The sequence below is a fragment of the Balaenoptera acutorostrata genome, chromosome 11, assembly GCF_949987535.1.
Source record: "Balaenoptera acutorostrata chromosome 11, mBalAcu1.1, whole genome shotgun sequence".
Classification (NCBI taxonomy): Eukaryota; Metazoa; Chordata; class Mammalia; order Artiodactyla; family Balaenopteridae; genus Balaenoptera; species Balaenoptera acutorostrata.
The window spans coordinates 18,642,531-18,664,233 of NC_080074.1; the positions used below are offsets into that span (position 1 = coordinate 18,642,531).

At 42.9% G+C, this 21,703-nt stretch overlaps 1 long non-coding RNA gene across 2 annotated transcripts in view; it reads left to right on the plus strand.

Moving 5' to 3' along the window:
- The window catches only part of LOC103013745 (uncharacterized), a 45,562-nt gene that overhangs the window by 15,109 nt on the left and 8,750 nt on the right, over nt 1-21,703 (plus strand). The window contains exons 3-4 of one of the 2 annotated variants that reach the window (XR_449628.2): nt 2,406-2,585; nt 5,750-6,030. This is a non-coding gene — a long non-coding RNA (uncharacterized LOC103013745). Of the gene's footprint in view, nt 1-2,405; nt 2,586-5,749; nt 6,031-21,703 lie in introns of those variants that run through there. The other variant, XR_009009804.1, reaches the window with a different exon arrangement.

The following is a 21,703-nucleotide window of genomic DNA, read 5'->3' on the forward strand; positions in this document are numbered from 1 at the left end:
CAGAATGCAGGTGGTGCATTCTCAAATGCTTTCAGGGACCAGGCAGGCATAGTCCTTCTAATATGATAGGGGGCAGATGGATCTGTAGTCAACTGAATGGGAGGGCGTTGACTCACCTAAAGTCACTCACATCCATTGTTGGGGGTGGGGCATGAAATCCCACCTGTGCTGGTCAAACAAAACTCTGCCTACAAGCCAAATTATTTTGGGGTCCTAGAAAAGAATATTGTATCAGTCGTTACTCTTTGGGTTGAAAGTAACTCGGACTGGCTCCAACAGAAAGGGAATTTTAGTTTATATAACTTTAAAGCCCAGGATTAGGTCTGTGTTCAGCTCAGGCTTCATCCACTGGCTCAAATGAGGTTACCAGACCCTGGTTTCTCACTGTTTCTCTGCGTGGCTCTGCTGTCCTGATGTTGCCTCAACTCCTTGGCTCCTCCATAATGGAGGGAAGATGGCTCTAGCAGCTCCAGGCTCAAGTCCAGCAGGAATGGCTCAGTATCCTAGGATTAAGTCTTTCTGTCTCTGATTAGCTGGACTTGGCCTATATGTTTGTATCGGACTCAGTCACTGGTGCCAAGAGAATGTGATGCTCTGATTGGCTGAACTTGGGTCATATGCCACGTCTGGAGCTGGAGGGAGTCAGACCCACTACAATAACATGAAGTGAGAGTTGAGACAAGGTGGGACCCCAAATGATAATCTGGGGCTGTTACTGGAATTAGGGTAGGGTGACTAGAAGTTGGGCAGCCCCAAAATATCCTGAATATTTACTATGAGCTTGGAGTTTTAGAATGTCCAACAACAGAAAGGCTCTCAGATCCAAGATTTTTTAGTTCCTAGCTCTGTGACTTTGAGAAAATGATGTAATATTGGTAAGCCTTGGTTTCTTCTCTTTACTGAGTTAGCATTAACGACCTTGAACTCTCAAGGTAATGTGTATAATAATGTGTGTAAAGCACCTGAAAACAGTGCCTGACACATATTAGGCTAATGAGAATGAATCATAAAAAATGAGTCCTGGAAGAATATAGCATATATTTGGCTAAGGCCTGAAGTATGGTTAATAGTGATATTCTTTGACTAGTCTCAATCTGAACTGCATTCATTAATATTTACTAACATGTTCAAGAATCAAGCCTTTCTGTGTATTTGGGTTAGAGAGAGATTATTTCTCCATAGTATTCTCCTTAGTCTTTGATTTTGGTTATTATTGAAATATTAGCTTGTTTTAGACTTTAGTTTTGAATGTGTAATATATGGACTACATGTCTGCAGTAGAAGGTACAGAATGGATGGATTATTACAAAATCTTCAGAAAAAAGGCTCAATTATTTTTCTTTTGGATCTTCGATACCCTTTAATCACCCAGATAGTTCCAAAATCTCACAGCTTAGGTAGGGGTAGCAGCAGGCCATGTGGGTAGCTGATAGTTATCATAAGGCAATACAGAGGTATCAGTTCATACTCTTGACCTTCAGAAGCACTCTGAGGTCCTTGCAGATGCCTGAGACTAGTGGGTGAGGTTCAAGGTGAGCTAAAGAGATCCATTAGAGTGTGGGATCATTTCCAATTCTGTCTAAGATCTTGAAATTTGAGGCTCACCTTGGCCAAACTGTTGGTCCTCTAGGTTATTCTGGCCCTAACCTGAACCACAGGGCAGCCCAGTTAACTATGGGGGTATAAGATAGCTTGAGACCTTACCAGGTTAAACTACCTGATGTTCATTTTCCTGCCTCACCGCATGTAAAAAAAAAAACCCCACCCAAACTCTGGGAGATGTAGGTGTCTCCAGAGACAGGAGGACATTTTGGCAGTCCAGAACACCTTGACTTTAATTAGGCAATGAGTTTAGAAACACAGTGCCTTGAAACTAGAAGGAGTCTCAGAGATCCAGTTGTCCCGCCCTGCCACTTATTTTACCTGGGAATTTAAGGGACTTGCCCAGTGGCAGAGTTGCAACTGTACCCATGGTTGTCATTGGGCATCTTATCTTAAAAATACACCCCACTCCCCCAACCATTGCCATGAATAGAAACATACACATATGCCACGAGATTGAATTAGGTAACTTCATATTTAGCTAACAATCTAAAAATACAAGAGGATATATGTAGCAAATCCATTTTTTTTTTTTTTTTGCCTTGGTCATTCTGAGGTCATGAAATAACTTGGAATCCTACGTAGGATTTCATGTACAAATAGCATTAAGATTAAATTGCTTGCCTGTAGCTTCCTTTCATTAGAATGTAGAATGGGCTATGAAATTTGGTGCTAACATAGAAAGAAGGTGGTATAAACACAGAAGGGGAGATACTTTCCTGGGTATTCATAATAACCATGTGTGATGGAAAATGCAAAACTATAAATCTAAGGTATTAAAACATATCTTTTTGTGTCTAAAGACTTTTCAAGCACAACTTTGAACGTTTCTATCACTAAGAGTTCACTGAAAAGTGCAAGGAAGTGTTTGTTATTTCCAAGGAGTCCAACAGAACCTTTGAAATCTTGGAAAGATTTGCCTTAAAGGATGTGGAATTTGATTTTAATAATGCCGCAGCAGGCTCCAGCTTATCTGTTCTCAGGTAAGATGTCAAGAAACCCCAAGCAAAGCAGCCTGACTTTAGTGAGTATGATCCCCCAAATTTGGAATTTCTTCCCTCACTTCCATGTCCATCCATGCCTGCAAGAGAGGCTCCCTAAAAGTCACCCCCAGGTTAGAATCTCCTTATCAGATATCACTCTGCAACTGCCAAGTTACTTCCCTTCAGTCTCTTTAAGAAGATTATAAATGCTGGAGGGCAGAGAGCTTGCCTTCTTTTTTAATCCCATAGATCAAAGTTGGTCTCTCATTCCTGTCAGTGATGGAATGATTTTAAGGAGAAGAAACTGGATTAGGAAATATGAATAATGCATCTGTACAGTATTGTATAATTTACAGAGAGCTTCCACATACATCATCAGCTCATTATTAATTACATTAAGATATTCAGCCAGTACTTGTTAATTGCCGACTATGGGCCATAGCATTATCTGCGTTTGTGAGAATCAAGTTATCTTACCCAAAGTTTGCACTCCTTCACTGTTTTACCCAGTGTCCTCTGCATTAAAACCCCCATATCTTTTCCCACTCCGGGTGCTGACATGCTCTGTTCGCCACCCACAGGCATGAAGAGACGGGGGCGTGAGGAAAGAATTGGGTTTGTCTGTGGTGTCCTTTCCAGTCTCAACCCTAGAAATAGGGAGGTTCTTGGGATCATTTTATTTTCTTCCATCCTCATCCTCCAGTTCTTATTCCAGATCTCATTTATTCTGTGAGAGTTTGGGGATTTGAAATAAACCCACAGTGGCTAGGGTGGCTCAGGGTTGTGCGCCACCATGTCTGCCCCGGTCTCAGCACCCACTATGATGTGCAGAGCTACCAACATCTTGTGGTTCTGGGAACCCATGCCAAGAGGAAGACAATTTCATTGGTTAAAACAACATGGCGCTCAGTCAAGGATTTTGAAACTACTAGAGTATGAAATATATATCATCTGTTGAAAATCTTAGGTTTGAATAGGCAAGTCCATAGAGACAGAAAGTAGGTTAGTGGCTATCAGGGGATGAGAGTAGAGGGGAACTGGGACATGACCCCTAATGGGTCTGGAGTTTCTTTCTGGGGTCCTGAAAATGGTCTGGAATTAGATAGTGATAGTGATATTTACTATATACTAAGTGTCCTAAAACCGACTGTATACTTTAAAATGGTGGATTTTTTTGGTATGTGAATTATATGTCACTTAGGTTATAATTTTAAGCATTTCAGAGTGGATGAGACATTTAATAAATTTTATTGCAATTACACAATTCCAGTTGTGCCCAATCAAAACACAACAATTAAATAAGTCCTTTGAGATTAGCTATGTGGAAACAGGGCTTTGCCATTTGGAAACAACGCTTTGTATTGTAAGTTCCTGAATAGTGTGTGCAGCTAAGAGAAAAGGGTGTTCTTTTGGAGTTTCAAAGCATTTTCTTAACAACCAACCATCTAGAGCAATAGCGTTCTCTTTTTGTTCTCTTTTGAAGGGAGCCACAGTTTGCTTTGCAATGTTTTCATTTTCTATTTGTTCTTGAGAAGAAATCATTAAGACCCTAGCTTATTTATGGGGGTATATTATATTTGTATTTTTCCTTCATTGGTTTTTACCTGCTAAGTGCCCAGACATGTTCTAGACACAGGGGATACAGCAATGAACAAAAGACAAACATCCTTGCCTCCATGGAGCTTGTATTGTGGAGACATGCAACAGACATGATACCTATGGAAAATATGTAGTAGGCTAGATGCCTGTAAGTGCTATGGAGCAAAATGAAACCCTGAAAGGGAATAGGCCATCTGGTAGGAGAGAAGGTGGCATTTGGGTAACTGCTAGAAGCAGGTGAGGGAGCAGGCTTTGCCAATATGAGTTGGAAGAGTATTCCAGACAGAGGGAACAGCAAACACAGAGGTCCTGAGGCTGGAGGAACGGCAGGGAGGCCAGAGAGCTGGAAGGAAGTCAGAGCTGTAGGGAGGGTGATGGGGTGAGGTTGGAGACGTAAGGGATGAGAGGAGGGTCTTGTCTGTTCTCATGCATCATTGTGAGGACTTAGACTTTTACTTCTTTTGAGCAGGGCAGTGACCTATATGACATTTGATAAGTTCACTCTGGTGGCTTGGCTGAGGAGAGACTGAAAGAGGGCAAGGGTGAAAGTGGGACATCAAATCAAATCCAATCCTGCCATTCAAATTTGGTGGTGAAATGACTAATGCAATAAGGCATTGATTCCTAACTCATAGTCATGGAGATGGAATTCTTATGGAGTAACTACTATTTAATGATCCTGCTATAGGTTTTCTATTTCAATAGGTTTTCAGACTGATCCTCTTGCTTTGCTGAACCTGAGTGTCAGGTTTATTTATTTTATTTCATTCACTCAGTCAACAATTCATGATCAGGTACTGTGCCAGTGACTAACTATCCAGTAGTGAGTTAGGTAAGCCTGCTAAGTGCCCACTTGGAGCTTACATCAATGAAAAATCACTAGACACATACTTATTAAATTACATGAGGAACAGGGCTGGAGTCTTTATGCAGTGATACTCATGGACCTGGGACTCCTCTGCATTTCCAGAAGCTTTTCACTGAAAAAATTTAAGCAACAGGACAAGTTGTATTGTGCTCACACCAGTTCAGAGAAATCATATTTATTCATTACTACAAGCCAAAGCACCCCCATAGAGCAGTGGGCTACTTCTCAGTGAGTAACTGACAATTATGGTCATTTTGTTGAATCCCTAATGTCATGGTCATCAGGATTATGGGAATCCTTGGCATGTGAGTGTTTCAATTTTTTATTCTCTCCTGGTTGGGTAGTCTCCTGCCCTGGGCCTTTGGGCAGGTTGGGCCCTTGATGTAAACCCAGGTTCATATTGGACAGCCCTAGACCTGTGGTAGGTGGAAGAGCCTTCTAAGGTTACTATCTTTGCACCCTCATAATTTTACATACGACAGAGCTGAAGCCCAGAGGATGAATGGCTTATTTGGAGCCAACTGAGGTCACAGTTGAGAGACTAGAATTTCCTATCTCTTAGAGACAAACGTATGCAGGAATATTTTCCCTTCCTCCCTTCCTCATTCCCTCCCTCCCTCCCTCCCTCCTTCTCTCCCTCTCTCTCTCTCTTTTTTTGTAATTATTCTTGACTACATTTTCTGTCTTTATTTTTCAGAATAAATCCTCTTCCAACTTACAAGTCTGTTTTGCTCTTGTCTGGAGAACATGGTCGTGGGGAGTCCAGTCTGATTGCCAACTGGGTGAACTATTTCAGAAAGAAACACCCAAATGTGTTGCTGATCCCTCATTTTGTGGGCAGCACCTGTGAAAGCAGTGACATCATGTTGGTGATATATTACTTCATCACAGAATTACAGTACAAAAGCTATGGTAATGGAATCAAACTTTGAAATTCATTCAGAAAAATTTTAAATTATTCTGTCTTCTGCCCATGTGGCTGTTTTTCTCTTGTTCCAGTCTAAATCCTGTATAGTCTTGCCTACATATCTACCCACCTCTTCCACTCACAGAATTAAATTTCTTCCCTGCCTCCCTCCCTCCCTCCCTTCCTTCCTTCCTTCCTTCCTTCCCCAGATATTAATTGAGTACCTTATGTGCCAGTGGGGATACAACAGTGAACAAAATGGACAGAAGTCCTTACCCTCATGGAGTTTTCCTGTTATTGGAGAGGGGAGGAAGACAAAGAGTTAACTAAATAGAAAATACAGAATGTTTGATGATGGTACGTTCTACGAAGAACAATCAGAGAAAGAAAGCAGGCAGTGTGTGTGTATAAGAACTGTTAGGATTTTATTTATTTATTTATTTATTTATGGCTGTGTTGGGTCTTCGTTTCTGTGCGAGGGCTTTCTCTAGTTGCGGCAAGCGGGGGCCACTCTTCATCGCGGTGTGTGGGCCTCTCACTATCGCGGCCTCTCTTGTTGCGGAGCACAGGCTCCAGACGCGCAGGCTCAGTAGTTGTGTCTCACGGGCCTAGTTGCTCCGCGGCATGTGGGATCTTCCCAGACCAGGGCTCGAACCCGTGTCCCCTGCATTGGCAGGCAGACTCTCAACCACTGCGCCACCAGGGAAGCCCTGTTAGGATTTTAAAAGTGTCGTCTGGGAAAGCCTCACTGAGAAAAGGGCATTTGAATAAATACCTGAAGGAGGACTTAAATAAACTAGATGGATGGTGAGGGCTGTTCACTGAAGTGGGACAACGTTGATGGGGCAGCAGGTTTCTAGGGGAATCAAGAGTTCTGCTTTGGACATGAGATACTGAAGGTACAAGGTATATACGGGGAGAGAGAACAATCATGTGGGATCTACCTCTGTTCTAGGAGCAGCTGGGGAGCCTGACCACTTCTATTAGCTGTGTGATCTTGGGCAAGTTATTTTAACTCTCTCTGGCTCAATTTTCCCATTTGTAAAATGTGGATAATAAGAAAAAGAACGTGTCTTATAGGTAGTTGAGGGGATGAACTGTGATACGATATGAGAAACAAAAGGCACTTAGCACAGTGCTTAGCATATAGAAAGCACCAATAAATATTAGATATTGGGGCTTCCCTGGTGGCGCAGTGGTTGGGAATCCGCCTGCCAGTGCAGGGGACGCGGGTTCGGGCCCTGGTCTGGGAGGATCCCACATGCCGCAGAGCGGCTGGGCCCGTGAGCCTCAACTACTGAGCCTGCGCGTCTGGAGCCTGTGCTCCGCAACAAGAGAGGCCGCGATAGTGAGAGGCCCACACACCGCGATGAGGAGTGGCCCCCGCTTGCCGCAACTGGAGAAAGCCCTCGCGCAGAAACGAAGGCCCAACACAACCATAAATAAAATAAATAAATAAAATTTAAAAAAAAGAAAATGCTCCCTATTTCACTTACAAAATTAATTTTAAAAAAATTAGATATTATTATTATTATTAGGTGACTGCTGTGTATTTACATGTTTGTATGTGTCTGACTCTGCCTGCTTTGGAGAATTCATCCCTTCTCACCCGGGGCTTGTACCCATGTGCGCCTCTGGGTGCTGAGTGAGCGTGTGAGGCCCCTGGTGAGTTTTGATGGACATATATCATTTCTGTACGAAGGGACAGATATTTGAGCTTCCTTCTGTGTGTGTGTGGAGGGGCATTGTCTGTGAGTAAATAAAGTGAACACGTGGGCGTGAGTTCTCAGTGGTTGCATTTCTCAGGGTGTGTCAAGTGGGTGAAATCAAAACCAGTAGCAGCAGGTATGCCTGGTTCTAAAAGAAAGCTACTAACCCCGCTCAGGCACATCCCAAAGGCGTTCGGTCTGGCCAGGCTGGTGATATCAGCTCAACTGCACACGCCCAATTACGATTTTATTTCCGAAGTGAATTGTTATTTTAATGAGTGTCTTTTTAGGCGCTGAAAGCTCCTAATCAAAACAGCTGCTATCTTCCAAACTAACAGACCTTTAAGCTGATAAAGCTAAATAAAATCAGGAACAGCCTGTGAGAACTTGACAGCGAGGCAACACCTTCCCTTGTTAACCGGAAAGGCTGTAGTTCTGAACTTCAATTCTGGCTCCGCTACTTACTAGCTGTGTGATCTTGGGCAGTTTACTTCAGCAATCTGTGCCTCAATCTCTCATCTCTAAAATGGGGATGGGATTAATAGTACCTACATAAAGCTGTGTGAGGATTAACAGATAATACACGTAAAGAACTTAAGCGGGTCCCTGGCACATAGTTGCCATTATTATTGTTGTTATTATTATTATTCCTCAGTGATCCAGGGAAAGAGGCAGGGAGTGGGGGACTGCTGAGAGAAACAAGAAGCTCCTTTTCGACTAAGGAGAGCGAGGATGGAAAGCAAGAGAGTTTGCAGCTCTTGCTACACGGCAGCCCAGGAGGAAGCCGGGGCAAGCGGGGCCGGCTGGCTGCAGCATCATTTAGCATCACTGCCTTGGCTACGAAGCTGGCTTTCACCCGGGGGAGGTAGACGTGGGCAGGGGAGGAGGAGCGGCTGCTGAGAGCACAGCTGGGCCTGGGAGGTCACGAGCAGATTCAGCTTCTTTGCAGAGAGCATTTTCCCATGCCCGCCTCAGCTGTCCACAGCTGCAGCTCCTGCGTGGGCTGTGAGCCTGGGCCCCTCCCTAGTGGGGATGCTAAAACGCCCTTGGGTGAAGCTGTCATTTCTGCTCCCCGTCCACCCCCTTGCTGGCCAGGATAAAGGGATCTAGCAGAGGAGAACTGCCCGCCCACCCGTAGCCAGCTCTCCCAACCCAAGTGCCCTTGCCTGCCCTGCAGCTGACATCCCCGCTGTGACAGGCTTCGCAGAAGGTCAAAGTAGAGCCACCGCTTTTCCTACTTACATGTTTTGTCACCCTGTTACTCCGGACCCTGGTGGCAGCCCTGACTAACAAGGAGCTCCATTTATTAAAGGCTTTCCGAGTGCCAGGTGCTGTGGCTAAGGGCTTCATCAGCATCTCTTTTTTTTTTTTCCCAAGAGGTCTTTTTTTTTTTAATTTATTTATTTTTGGCTGCGTTGGGTCTTCGTTGCCGCACGTGGGCTTTCTCTAGTTTTGTTGAGCGGGGGCTACTCTTCGTTGCGGTGCGAGGGCTTCTCATTGCGGTGGCTTCTCTTGTTGCGGAGCGCAGGCTCTAGGCGCGCGGGCTTCAGTAGTTGTAGCACGTGGGCTCAGTAGTTGTGGCTCGTGGGCTTAGCTGCTCCACGGCATGTGGGATCTTCCTGGACCAGGGCTCGAACCCGTGTCCCCTGCATTGGCAGGCAGATTCTTAACCACTGCACCACCAGGGAAGCCCCCAAGAGGTCTTTCTTGATATAATAGTACAGTTACGCTTCTGTGAAATACAGTTACCCTCTCCACTTGTACACAATAGATTAAAAATGCTTGCTACATACAGTGCATAGACAGTTCAATAATTAGAACCAACTCAACTGTGTTTGAAATAAAATAGCTTATTTAGTCATTTAAAGTAAAATAACTATGCATATGAAAATAAAGATATGTAAATGTTAGGATCTACAAGGCTGTAAAAATAAAATCATTATTCTGCATTATACAAAACAGTGCAAGAAAAATTCTAAATAAGCTTTTGGAGCACAAATTATAAATTTTCCATTTTAACTTATCATGCAGACATAGCATTTCAAGCCATGTTATAGTCTATAGCCAGGTTCTTAATTTTTAAGAGGAAAAAATGCTAGTCAGTAAATTTTACTGTATGATTAAGTGTCACATACCATAAAATATTGACATCTCATTTAATGCTCTCAGTAAGCCCTTGACAGCATGATCGTCCCAGATAAAGAGATGGGATGGATGGCTGGGTCACACAGCTACACGTGGGCAGAGCAGGGAGTTCAAACTCCGTTCTTTGTTGTGTTCAAAGCCCCGACTCCTCATTACTGCACTGTCTTGCCCCTTTGAGCCAACAGAGGGACATTTCTCTCTTTTGGATGACTTCCATCGGGGTCCTCTGCCAGCATCGATTATCAGGAGAGTCTGCAGAGAGATCATTGATGTGGAACGGGTGGAAATACTAGCAGGAATCCTTGGCAGCCCTTGCCAAACCCTTGTGCCCTGGGCTCGGCTGACTTCTCCAGCCTTTTGCTCCACGGGGATGGTTTCCTTGGAGGAGACAGTCATGTCCATCCCTCTGAGTCTGCCCACTCAGTTCCCTTCTCCTGGAATGCCCTCCCCTTTCCTCAGGTCAGGGAAATCCTTCTCATCTCTTACAGCCCTATTTAAAGTCACCCTCTCTAGAAGGGGGGCTGATGGGTGCCTCTCTCCCTCACCCCTAACTTTGACCAGGTGGCAAAGATAGCCCCAGTCCCAGTGTATTCTAGTTTACGTGGATGTCTCCCTGCAAATACTGTCAGCTTGCCTTTCTGGGCCCTTGGGTGACTCACACCTGGTCCTGTCATTCTGCGTTTTATTGTCTCCCTCTATAGTCCTGTGCATTCAGGGACCATGTCTATTTTATTGGCCATTGTCATACTCAGTGCCTGGCACAGAGCCTGACGCGTAGAAGGTTCTCAATAAATCCATATTGAATAATGAGAGACAATAGGACAACAGTGCCCAAAAGAGAAAAAGTTAGTCAATCACTAAGCCACTTTGTTACTAAGTAGCATGGAATTGCATCAATCAACTTTTTTTTCTTTCCTCATTAATTTAGCTATCCCAACTGGGTGTTTAAACAGTTAAGCTGTTACCATTTAAATTAGGCAACAGGCGGTTGTCATTTAGTAGAGACAGTTTTTGTTCTGCCAGAATGAAGAGAAATGTTTAGGATCATTTTCCAATACTAGTGATGCTGACTTACTTTGTCTTCAACATCATTTTGAGGAGAAATCATTCTAACCACCCAAAATGTGATTTTAAAAACACAAATGTTTTCCTTCGTATACAAGGATAGAAATCCACAAGAATCATTCTTGAATACTTTTTTCTTAGAATTTTTTTTTTGGCTGATTATTGTTAGTGATATTAAATTTTATGATTGTCAAGCTGTGTATATTTTTTGAGGCTCATTCACCTCCGTTTTGTTACTTAACCTCTACACCAGTTTTGTGAGACAGACGATCCACACCTCCTACCTGTGATTGCGCAAGAAATGTTGACCCACACAGCTTGGAAACGCAAATGGAGTCGTCTTTACATAATTCCTTGTTGTTTGAAGAAAAGCTATTAGAAAAATAAGTGTTTTAAAGGCTTCTGATGATCTGTGTGTCCAAGTCCCTTCACCTCTAGGCCAAGGTGTCCTCATGTGCGACATGAGGGGTTTAGATGAGACTAGAAGATCTGCAAGAACCCCTTTTGTTCTAAAATTCTGTCATCGAAGGCCTGACATCTCACCATTGCCCATATTTTAAATGTTTTTTTTAAACTCAAAGGATGAAGCATCAAGATTAATTTTTCTCTTCCCATTCTTGAAGAATATTTTTAATTGTGTGACACAAGCTGAAACTCTGCCTTTTTTGATGCCTTCTCCTTTATATCTCACATTCGTATGTGACTTCCAAGTCATTGATTTTATGGTCATTTTCTGATATAAAAATATCTTTAAAAATCAATAATCCACTTATAAGTCCTGGGGATGTCATGTACAGCATGGTGACTATAGTTAACGATACTGTATTGCATTTTTGAAAGTTGCTAAAGAGTAAATCTCGAAAGTTCTCATCACCAGAAAAAATGTTTATAACTATGTATGGTGACGGATGGTAGCTAGACTTATTGTGGTGATCTTTTCCCAATGAATACAAATATTGAATCATCATGTTGTGCACCCGAAACTAATATAATGATACATGTCAATTATACCTCAATAAAAATATCAGTGCAACTCTCTACTGTAATACAAAGGACAAAGAGAAAGTAATTTATTATAAAATAATATGTATTTCAACATGTAAACGCGCAGACATGATTCCAGCAGAAGACACGGTGGAGTAGGCTGGTGCCTGCCTCTGTGTGGGAAACGACCCTGAAGGCAATAGCTACGGTCGAGACTGACGTGGGTGTGCTGTATTCAAGGCACAAACATCACGAGCAGTATTCTCTCAGGGTTGTGATTTTCTGCAATGGTGAACAAATCTTGGTATCATTTCAGACAAAACAACATACAAGCTTCTATCAGTCTCACATGGTAGTTACGTGCTTAGAAAATTCAGTGTGTTTTAAACCCACGGGAAAAGCACTTTGCATTTATGTGTAAAATAGAGCTGTTTCTAGGTTAGTGATTATAAAGTCCCTCTCCACACACACACCATGTGACTGTCTGACAGAACGTTTGAAAGTCAGACCCCGGGACAGAGCTTCACTGTGTGTGACTGGCTGTGTTGTGGGATGTCTAGAGTCCCTGAATGCCGCTGGTGAGTACCACTGCTCTAAGCCACTTCCTGGTTTCTGAATGTTCGTGGGATTTCCTACCTCCAGGCCTTCATCTCTGCCTTGTCTTGCTTGAGATGCCCTTGCCCTCAACTCTACCTGTGTATTCTCTGAGGCTCATTCCCAATGTCTTCTGCATGAAGATTTTCTTTATTGTGATGGGTCTGCATCAAACTCCAGTAGCCTTCAGACTCATATTCTGCCTTAAACTGTGTGTACAGACCCCATTTCCACTTCCTTTAGCTTTTGACTTTATATTATACATCATTTTATCTCATCTATCTCCTAGGCATCTAGCACAGAACCTTGTACACAATAGGCAACCAATAAATATTTGTTAAACCTAATTACTCTCAGTGACTCTAACAGCATCTTCATACCTCTGAGAAACTTCATCCATTCCAGCTTCTTTGCATAGCTTGATTTTCTAGATCCTAACATGCCTAAATTTCTTCGAAAAATATTGCTTTTGAAAATTAAAAGCAAGGCGGAAGTTGTATGTAATAAAGTGCTCTTAGAATATTAAGTAGTTGATTATAATTTTGGGTTGCTGCTACTATGTCACTTAATCACAGTCTGCAAGTTGGTCCTCTCAGATTACTTCCTTTATTCTTTGCTGCTTCATAACTTAATTCTCCCTGGGAATTTCCAGAATCCAAGCTCTGGAGTCCATTACTATGGGCTGAGAAATTTAGGACTGGTTGTGTTAGGTTTAAAAATGGGCCAGGACCCAAGAGACTAGGTGGTGGGTGGGAGGTGTGTGTGTGCACTGCTGGACCACCCAGGGTGGTGGCCGTGACCCCTAAGCAGGCACCTGATGTTAAGGATCTGCTGAAGCTTCACAGGTCACATAGCCCGACTTCTCTTTCTTCCCATCCAACTCTTTGTGATGATCAACATTTGCATTTTGGAAAGTGATAGTAGTGCTTTAGATCATACAAAATATTTTTTTATGTAAAATCCTGAAAATATATAGGAGACATCTGGTGGTAAATATCATTACCTGTTTTGGGCTGGATATTTTGAGGCTGCTAATCACACATATGAGTATATGTGTCAGCTGTCCAGCTGTGAGTAGCACTCATTGTTCCCAACCCCTTCTGCCGCCTCATCCCATTAAAATGTTTTAGCAATGATGGAAACATTTTCAGCTGATTTGAGCACATTTCTGTGCTGTAGGTACCCAGCTTGAGACTGATATTCTCAATGAAGATGCAAATATCTTGGTCTTTTCACTCCTTGTAGAAGTGTTCATTGCTTCCATCAGTGTAAAGCCATGTATACTTGTACTAGATGGAATCGAAGAATTGGTTGGCATTTATGGGATTTCAGGAGAGAAGGTAATCTCTTTTTAAAATAATACCTATTTTATTACTATTTAATGAAAAGAAAACCCCTTAATTTAGAATGTACATAGCACCCTTCCATTGCATTGCCTATCTATAGGTACAGCCAGCACTGCTGCTAGTTACTGCTGAATACTTTATGGAACAAATACTTATATAACACTTACAATGGGCCAGGTACCATTCTAGGAACTTTAGAGATACTAACATTTAATTCTCACAACAACCCTGTGACAGAGAAATTGTGATCATCATCCCTGTTTTCACAGAGGGGACTGGACTTGGAGATATTAGATGACTTGTTGAAGGTCCTAAGATGATGGTGGACTTGGAATTCAGGCGTGGGCAGCCTTGTTCTAGAAACTGTGGCCTTTACTCCTGCACGGTTCTGCCCCTCTAGTTTATACTTTGATCGGACATTTATTGGGCCCCTACTATGTTCTTTAGGTTGTATATTTTGATCTGCCTTGTCTACACTGATTTTGCACATACCAAATCCCATTGATGGGTTGCTATCTTTAGTTTTTCTTCTGTTTGAAGTGATACTGGATCAATGGAACCTCTAATGCTTCTTACCATCAGTCATTACTTTGTGAAGCATTTTCTCTAAAACTTCTACATGCATAATTATAAATTATGTAAATCATGTATGTTTCTCATAGGAAATATGGTAAAGAAGAAGAAAATAGAAAATTAAATATACTCACAGCCTCACCACTGTTAAGCCTTCTTTTTCCTGTGGATATCTTCATGTAAATGAAATCACACACCATATTATGTTGTAATCTGTTTTTTAATTCAATACGTGGTGACCACCATACATCCAACCAGTAATTATTGACCGTTTAGTATGGGAAAAGCACCGTAAGCAGACAGACATGGTCCCTGCAAAGAAATGGAGCTTTCATTCTCGCAGGGAATGGCAGATACTAATATTATCATCACATAAGTAAGTATAAAATTACAATTGCGATGAGTGCTGCCAAGGATCAGTATGTAGTAGCGTGAGGGCCTCTAATGAAGGCACTTGACCTTTGGAGAAGGCTTCCTGGAAGAGGGGCCACAGGCGGAGCTCTGCAGGAGGAGGAGGGACTGTCCAGGCAGTTCCCCGAGCCATCAGTGCAGTGGTGAGGACCCTTGGTTTGAATCCCAGCTCTGCCGCTTCCCATCAGAATGAATTAGATGAGACATTTAGGCCCTCTGTGCTTCAGTTTCCTCCTCTGCCTTTCTAGAGGGTTGTTAGGAGGACTGAACGAGTTAATGAGTTAAAATTATACCCGGGATTTAAGTTATAGAGGGATGACTGAGTGATGGCATGGAAAAACAAACCAATGGTGTTGAAAAAAGAATGTATTATTTACATTTCCGGAGAGGAGACATGCCTCACCTCGCAGGGCCCCGGGGGAAGTATCAGGGTGGTCAGGAGGCAGAAGACAGGAGCTGGGGGAAAGCTGAGGCCAAAGCCTTTTTTGGGGTTTTCATGGGAAAGGCAAGGTAGGGCAGAGAAACAGTCTAGGATTGGCTAGTTTGGATAATCCCGGTGGGCTTTGGGGCTTAGGGGCTTTCCCTAGTTGTCTGGTATCTGGCCATGGGATGATTTAGGGCAGGGGAAGTATTGGCTTGATGAGCGAGAGTTAGATAAGGTGGGTCGGAGCATAGCTGTGGGTTGGCTGGTCTGCACATAGAAGGCATGTTCCAAACAAGCTGTCCACCACTCCCAGGAATGGCTGGCCTTGGGAGGAGCAATCTCTCCCTGGATCTGTAAGGCCCCCTCCGAGAGAGATCAAAATAACGTAAGATACAGAAAATGTAAAAGCGTACCTAATGCAGTTGATACCTGATGACACATTCAACACAGTGCCTGGCTCAGAGTAAGTAGTCAGGATATGATAGTTGCTATTATTAGGCAAAGAGGGGTGGGAAAGCCTGTTAAAGGAATCTGGAAAGATCTTATTAGGTGTTTCTTTTATTCCAAAATAAAACCATTTAACTTATGATAGTATTGCTGCCCAAAGCAACAACTCTTCAGCATAAAACAGTGTCTTCTTTTTCAATTGAATAGTTCAATTTTAACTTTCTTGGTTTTACTCTGTTCATCACCGTAGGTCGTTCTTCAGAAGTCTGTGATTTTGTTAAAGTACTTGCTTGTAGGAACTTCTTTTTAGAGTCCGCATTTGTACTATCAAATTCATAATAGATAGGTGAGTCAGTCAATATGGAGTGTGAATTGGTATTGTCTTACCACCATACTGCTTGCTATCCAAGGTACTGTTAATAATTGTAACCCTAACACTTACCCTATATGCCACCTACTCTAAGTTTATTTAAACAAATTTTTTTTAATTGAAATACAGTTGATTTGCAATATGTTAGTTTCAGGTGTACAGCAAAGTGATTCAGTTATACATATATCTATATATATGTGTGTGTGTGTATATATATATATATATATATATATATATATATATATATATATATTCTTTTTTACATTCTCTTCCACTATAGGTTATTACAAGATATTAAGTATAGTTTCCTGTGCTATACAGTAGGTCCTTGTTGATTATCTATCTTATATATAGTAATATGTATCTGTTAATCCCAAACTCCTAATTTATCCCTCCCCCCATTTCCCCTTTGGTAACCATAAGTTTGTTTTCTATGTCTGTGAGTCTATTTCTGTTTTGAAAATAAGTTCCTTTGTATCATTTTTTTAGATTCCACATATAAGTGATATCATGTGATGTTTGTCTTTCTCTGTCTGACTTACTTCACTTAGTATGCTAGGTCCATCCATGTTGCTGCAAATAGCATTATTTCATTCTTTTTTATGGCTGAGTAATATTCCATTGTATATGTGTACCACATCTTCTTTATCCATTCATCTGTTGATGGACATTTAGGTTGCTTCCATGTCTTGGCTATTGTAAATAGTGCTGCTGTGAACATTGGGGTGCATGTATCTTTTTGAATTATGGTTTGCCCCAGATATACGCCCAGGAGTGGATTGCTGGATCATATGGCAGCTCTATTTTTAGTTTTTAAAGGAACCTCCATACTGTTCTCCATAGTGGCTGCACTAATTTACATTCCCACCAACAGCATAGGAGGGTTCCTTTCTCTCCACCACCTACTCTAAGTTTAAAAACCATCAGCAAAGTAGTTTTAAAGTCGTGACATTTTCAACTGTCTTTGACTCTTTCCATCAGGCAAAAGACCTTTCCTGGCTGCCAGGCTCGCTGTCTCCTCATTGCAGGTTTATCATGAGCACTGTCTCCTCCAGCCTGTCCTACAAGTCGCTGTGTGCCCGCCCAGACGGGAGGACGGTGGAGCTCATCAGCACAGAAGATGAAGAAGTGAAACTACATATCTTTAGACAGTATCTCCCCCTTCCCAGCAAAGACCCCTTCTGACAGAGCAGACACAGCTTGAGGAAAAAACCAAACCTGAGTCCTTTAAAACTCACAGTGCTGGCAAATGAACTGAAAGAATGCAGAATCTACCGAAATGAGTTTCAGTGTCTGGAGGAGTAGTACTTGGGGGTGGTCCCCATTCAGGAGCTCTGGGAATTGATTCTGAAACACTGGACTGAAGACTATAGTTGGACTTTGAAACAAAAAAAGGCAAATTCAGACACTGCAGCTTCAGGAGAAGGTAGGCATTAGCCAGTATTAACAACCTGGTACGATTCCACAGGGAGAAAGACTCCACCTGGGGAGGAGGGTCTAGGGAGAGGATTGTCAGAGAAAGTACAGGATGCCCAGTTAAATCTGAATTTCAGATAAACAACCAATAACCTTTTAGTATAAGTGAATCCCAGATATTGCATGGGAAATATTTATACTAAAAATTGTTTGAATTACAGATAAGTAACAAATAATCTTGGGTATAAGTATATGCCCAATATTCCATGGGATATACTTATGCCAAAAATTGATTTATTGTTTACCTGAAATTTGAATTTAGCTGGAGGCTCTATATTTTTATTTGCTAAATCTGGCAGCCCTATCTAGGGAGCTGTGTGTATTGATTGTAAGCAGAAATGTATTAAATACAAATTTCAGTCACTTTTCTCAGGGGTCTAAGGAATGAGCCTTTATTATTTCTGTACTTCAATTTAATCTCTCTTTTGAGCCTACAGTCCCACTGATGGCAGAAACTAGGTTAATTCAGGTTAATCTCATCAGTTTAGTTTGTTTTCAGTCAATTCAGGATTTTTTTCAGTCAAGTGAGGCTTTGTGACCTTGCTGTGTCCCTGTTGGGTTGTGCTTAGATCTGAGGGCCTTGGTGCTGGGTGTCCTTGGTTGTCATCTTTTCCTGCCATCTTCCACCAAGGTGGTTGTGGTCCACATGGTCCACAGACACCGACGTGCCCCCGTTTTTGGCATCCTCGGGGAATCCTGTGGTCCCATCTGTTCTTGGGTTGTTCCATCTGTGCTGCCATCTGCTGCCATGTTCCTTCATCCTCACGCGCACCCCTCAGCTCCCTTCTGCAGTCTTCTTGAGCCTACAGTCTTGTAGGTACTCAACATTCCCAACAGAGAATGTCACCACTCACTGCACCACTTGGAGGCCCAGGCCCTATAGGTCTCCCCCATTGTCCCCACAGCCATTTCTCCTCTCTGGTTCTTCCTGGTGGCACTGGGAAATCTGCAAAGCTGCTGCCTTCCAGGCTTCCGATGGGAAGCAGAGCTCAGGTCCTCCCTATTGTCGGGTCTCAGAAGCATCCAGAGGCCAATCTCTCCCTGCTGCAAGCTACCTTGGGTTCAGGGGAGGGCACAGGCCCCTTCTCAGAAACCCACTTAAGCAACTTCATTGCTTTCTCTCTCTCTCTCTCTGTGTCTCTGTCTGTTTTTTAACACCTTTCTGAGTTCAGCAAAATCTCTTTTCTTCCTGTGTGGGAAAAAAAAATCTTTAGATCTTCCTGTAATTGTCTGAGTCTGTTGTTTGTGGTTAAAAAAAAAAATTATTCCAGGAGTTGGCCAGGAATCTGTCTTTTGATATTCACCAATCAGGCTTTCGAGAGCCCAAGCTTGTTCTCATGAGCCATTGGCTCTACGTTGAGCTTCAGAAGTCTCTTGAAACGTGAGTTTTTCTCTCTTCATTTCTGCTGTAACAACCTTCTTCTAAGTGAATTAGAATGCAGCAGTGATGGGGAGGTAGGGCTGCGGAGAGAGAAGCAGAAGATGCTGGGAATGAAAGACACATGGTTTGGTGCTGCAGCATATCGTCCTGTCCCACTGTTTTGCTCTAGAGTTTGCATTTCTGCAAAGAAAGTTAACTTCAAGTTTACTGTGCCCTCCCCCACCTGCAAGGAGGTGGAAACAAGGTCTCTGTGCCCAGGGAAGAATCCTTCAGGTAGAACCACCCACGGCTGTGCCCTTGGCTATCCCCACGCCTCCAGGATTGTGCAGGAAAGCCCGGTCCTCCTCTCCAGGGACTGCTCCTTCTCCAGGTGACTTTCTTCCTCCCAGTGCTGCCCACTGAGACCCACTCAGGCCCAGGGAGCTCAGCCACAGGTACGGGAAGAGCTTGGTTAAACCGGGGTAAACCTCGCAGGAAGCTCGTGCAGCTGGGTCTGAACAGCTGCCTCTGCTGAAAGATCGCAGGTATTTGGGGCTCATTCCCCAATCCTAGCATAGGAAATCAATTTTGAATGGTAGACCTTGCTGCCATTTCTCTCCATGGTCTTAAGGATCTCTTTAGAGTTGGTTCATCCAGTGGGAAATCCAGCTACAGTGGAAAAAATCTGAGAGTCAGGTGAGTAATGAGTGGCTGGCTCACGTGTGTGTGAATGTGTGACAGGACAGCAATCCTACAGAAAACCCTCTCACACCCATACGTGCAAATCTGATGTTGGAAATCTTAATAAAGACTGTTCAGCAGAAATTCTAAGTGTCATAACTGGCAAGCTTGCCAGTTTGTAACCGTAGCTGACACAGATGGAGTTGTGACAATGTAGGTGATAACTGTCGACTTAAAAAAACTGCACAACATGAGAGTTGTGAGTTAGGTTTTATTTGGGGCAAAATGAGGACTATAGCCCAGGAGACAGCATTTCAGATAGCTCTGAGAAATTGCTCCAAAGAGGTAGGGGGGAAGGTCAGTATATATGTGATTTTGGTGAAGGGGAAGTACATGTAATCAAGCACATATTTTTTTCAGAAGATTTCTGCTAGTCTCATGAAGGTTACTGCTAGTCACGAGGAGCAGACGTCACCACGAAGGATTTTAGTGCTTTTCTAGATATGAGGAGATACAAGAATTGGGCTCATAAAATTGGCTCCTGAAAATATCTGACTATCTGAAGACCTGTTCTGCCAATTTTTCCTAGAGCATTGAGTGCCTCATTTCTGCTCTCCACCCTGAACTCCTTTCAGGGGGTGTTGGAAGTCAGCAGCTGAAGCAGTTTATGATTTAATTCTTGTAGAGGTAGATGGCAAGTGCCAATGGCAAGTGCCAATTTGTAGTTGACAGGGCCCCGTCATGGTCATAAATTCGACCATGCTTTGAGAGGCATTTCATGACCATTTCGTCCCACTGTGCTAGGAAGGTTCATTCCTAGGTCTGGCAAAGATTTCTCTAATAGGCCACTAAATGTGCTATGACTGGACTAGGTCTTTTAACAGTAAATAAGGACTCTGGACCACCTGTCTTACTAATCTGTTATGGTGCAGGAAAATTCCCTCTTGTTGTATCTTCCGATTTCTAGAGTTACACTATTACAATCATTGATCTCATATAAAACTATATATATTGGAGGCTCAGTCACACATTTGGTAATGTAAGAAATAACAATCTTGTAAAACAGGCAAAATACAAATAATATAGCTAGCAGTATTATTAAAGTCATAAGTGAGAATTAAGCCAAGAACTTCCATTAGGTGCAGCCCAGTATATCCTCAGGTCACCTGACTTAGTCTGTTCTGTACCAATCCTTATCTTTCAGGGAAATGATATATTGGCACTGTCCATAAGGCTCCCAGCCCAATTTCCTAGTGTTAACTAGCCTGGTTATCCTTAGTATAATTTAATTGTTCCCAAGATAAAGGGGGGGCCTTAAAACTTAAATGACCATAGCCGGGTGTTAACCACATAAATCCATCCCATAATTGTGGGCGGTTTTATTCGTTGGCTGAAATTTTGCTCGTTGCTCTGCTTGAGCTTGAGTAACTTTAGAAGAAAATTCATTTTTATGGCCAGGGTCAGAGCAGGTATTATTAATTGGGTAGGTGAGGGGATCCCATCTAGCAGTATCAAGAGTAGCCTGAACAGGACTGAACTTTCTTTCTTCTAAAATAAATGTCCTGGGACTTCCCTGGTGGTCCAGTGGTTAAGAATCCGCCTGCCAGTGCAGGGGACACAGGTTCAATCCCTGGTCCGGGAAGATCCCACATGCCGCGGAGCAACTAAGCCTGTGAGCCACAACTACTGAGCCCACACGCCTAGAGCCCATGCTCTGCAACAAGAGAAGCCACTGCAATGAGAAGCACGCGCACCACAGCTAGAGAAAGCCCGCGTGCAGTAACGAAGACCCAACACAGCCAAAAATAAATAAATAAAATAAAATAAAGTAAAATAAATGTCCTGGGACTTCCCTGGTGGTCCAGTGGTAAAGAATCCGCCTTCCAATGCAGAGGGACACGGGTTCGATCCCTGGTTGGGGAACTAAGATCCCACATACCGCAGGGCAACTAAGCCTGCATGCCTCAACTAGAGAGCCCGCATGCCACAACTGCAGAGCCTACAAGCCCTGGAGCCCGTGCACCACAACTGGAGAGAGAAAAAACACACACACCACAACTAGAGAGAAGCCTGCGCACCGCAACGAAGATCCTACGTGCCGCAACTAAGACCCAATGCAGCCAAAATAAGTAAATAAATAAAATAAAAAAGTCCTAAGG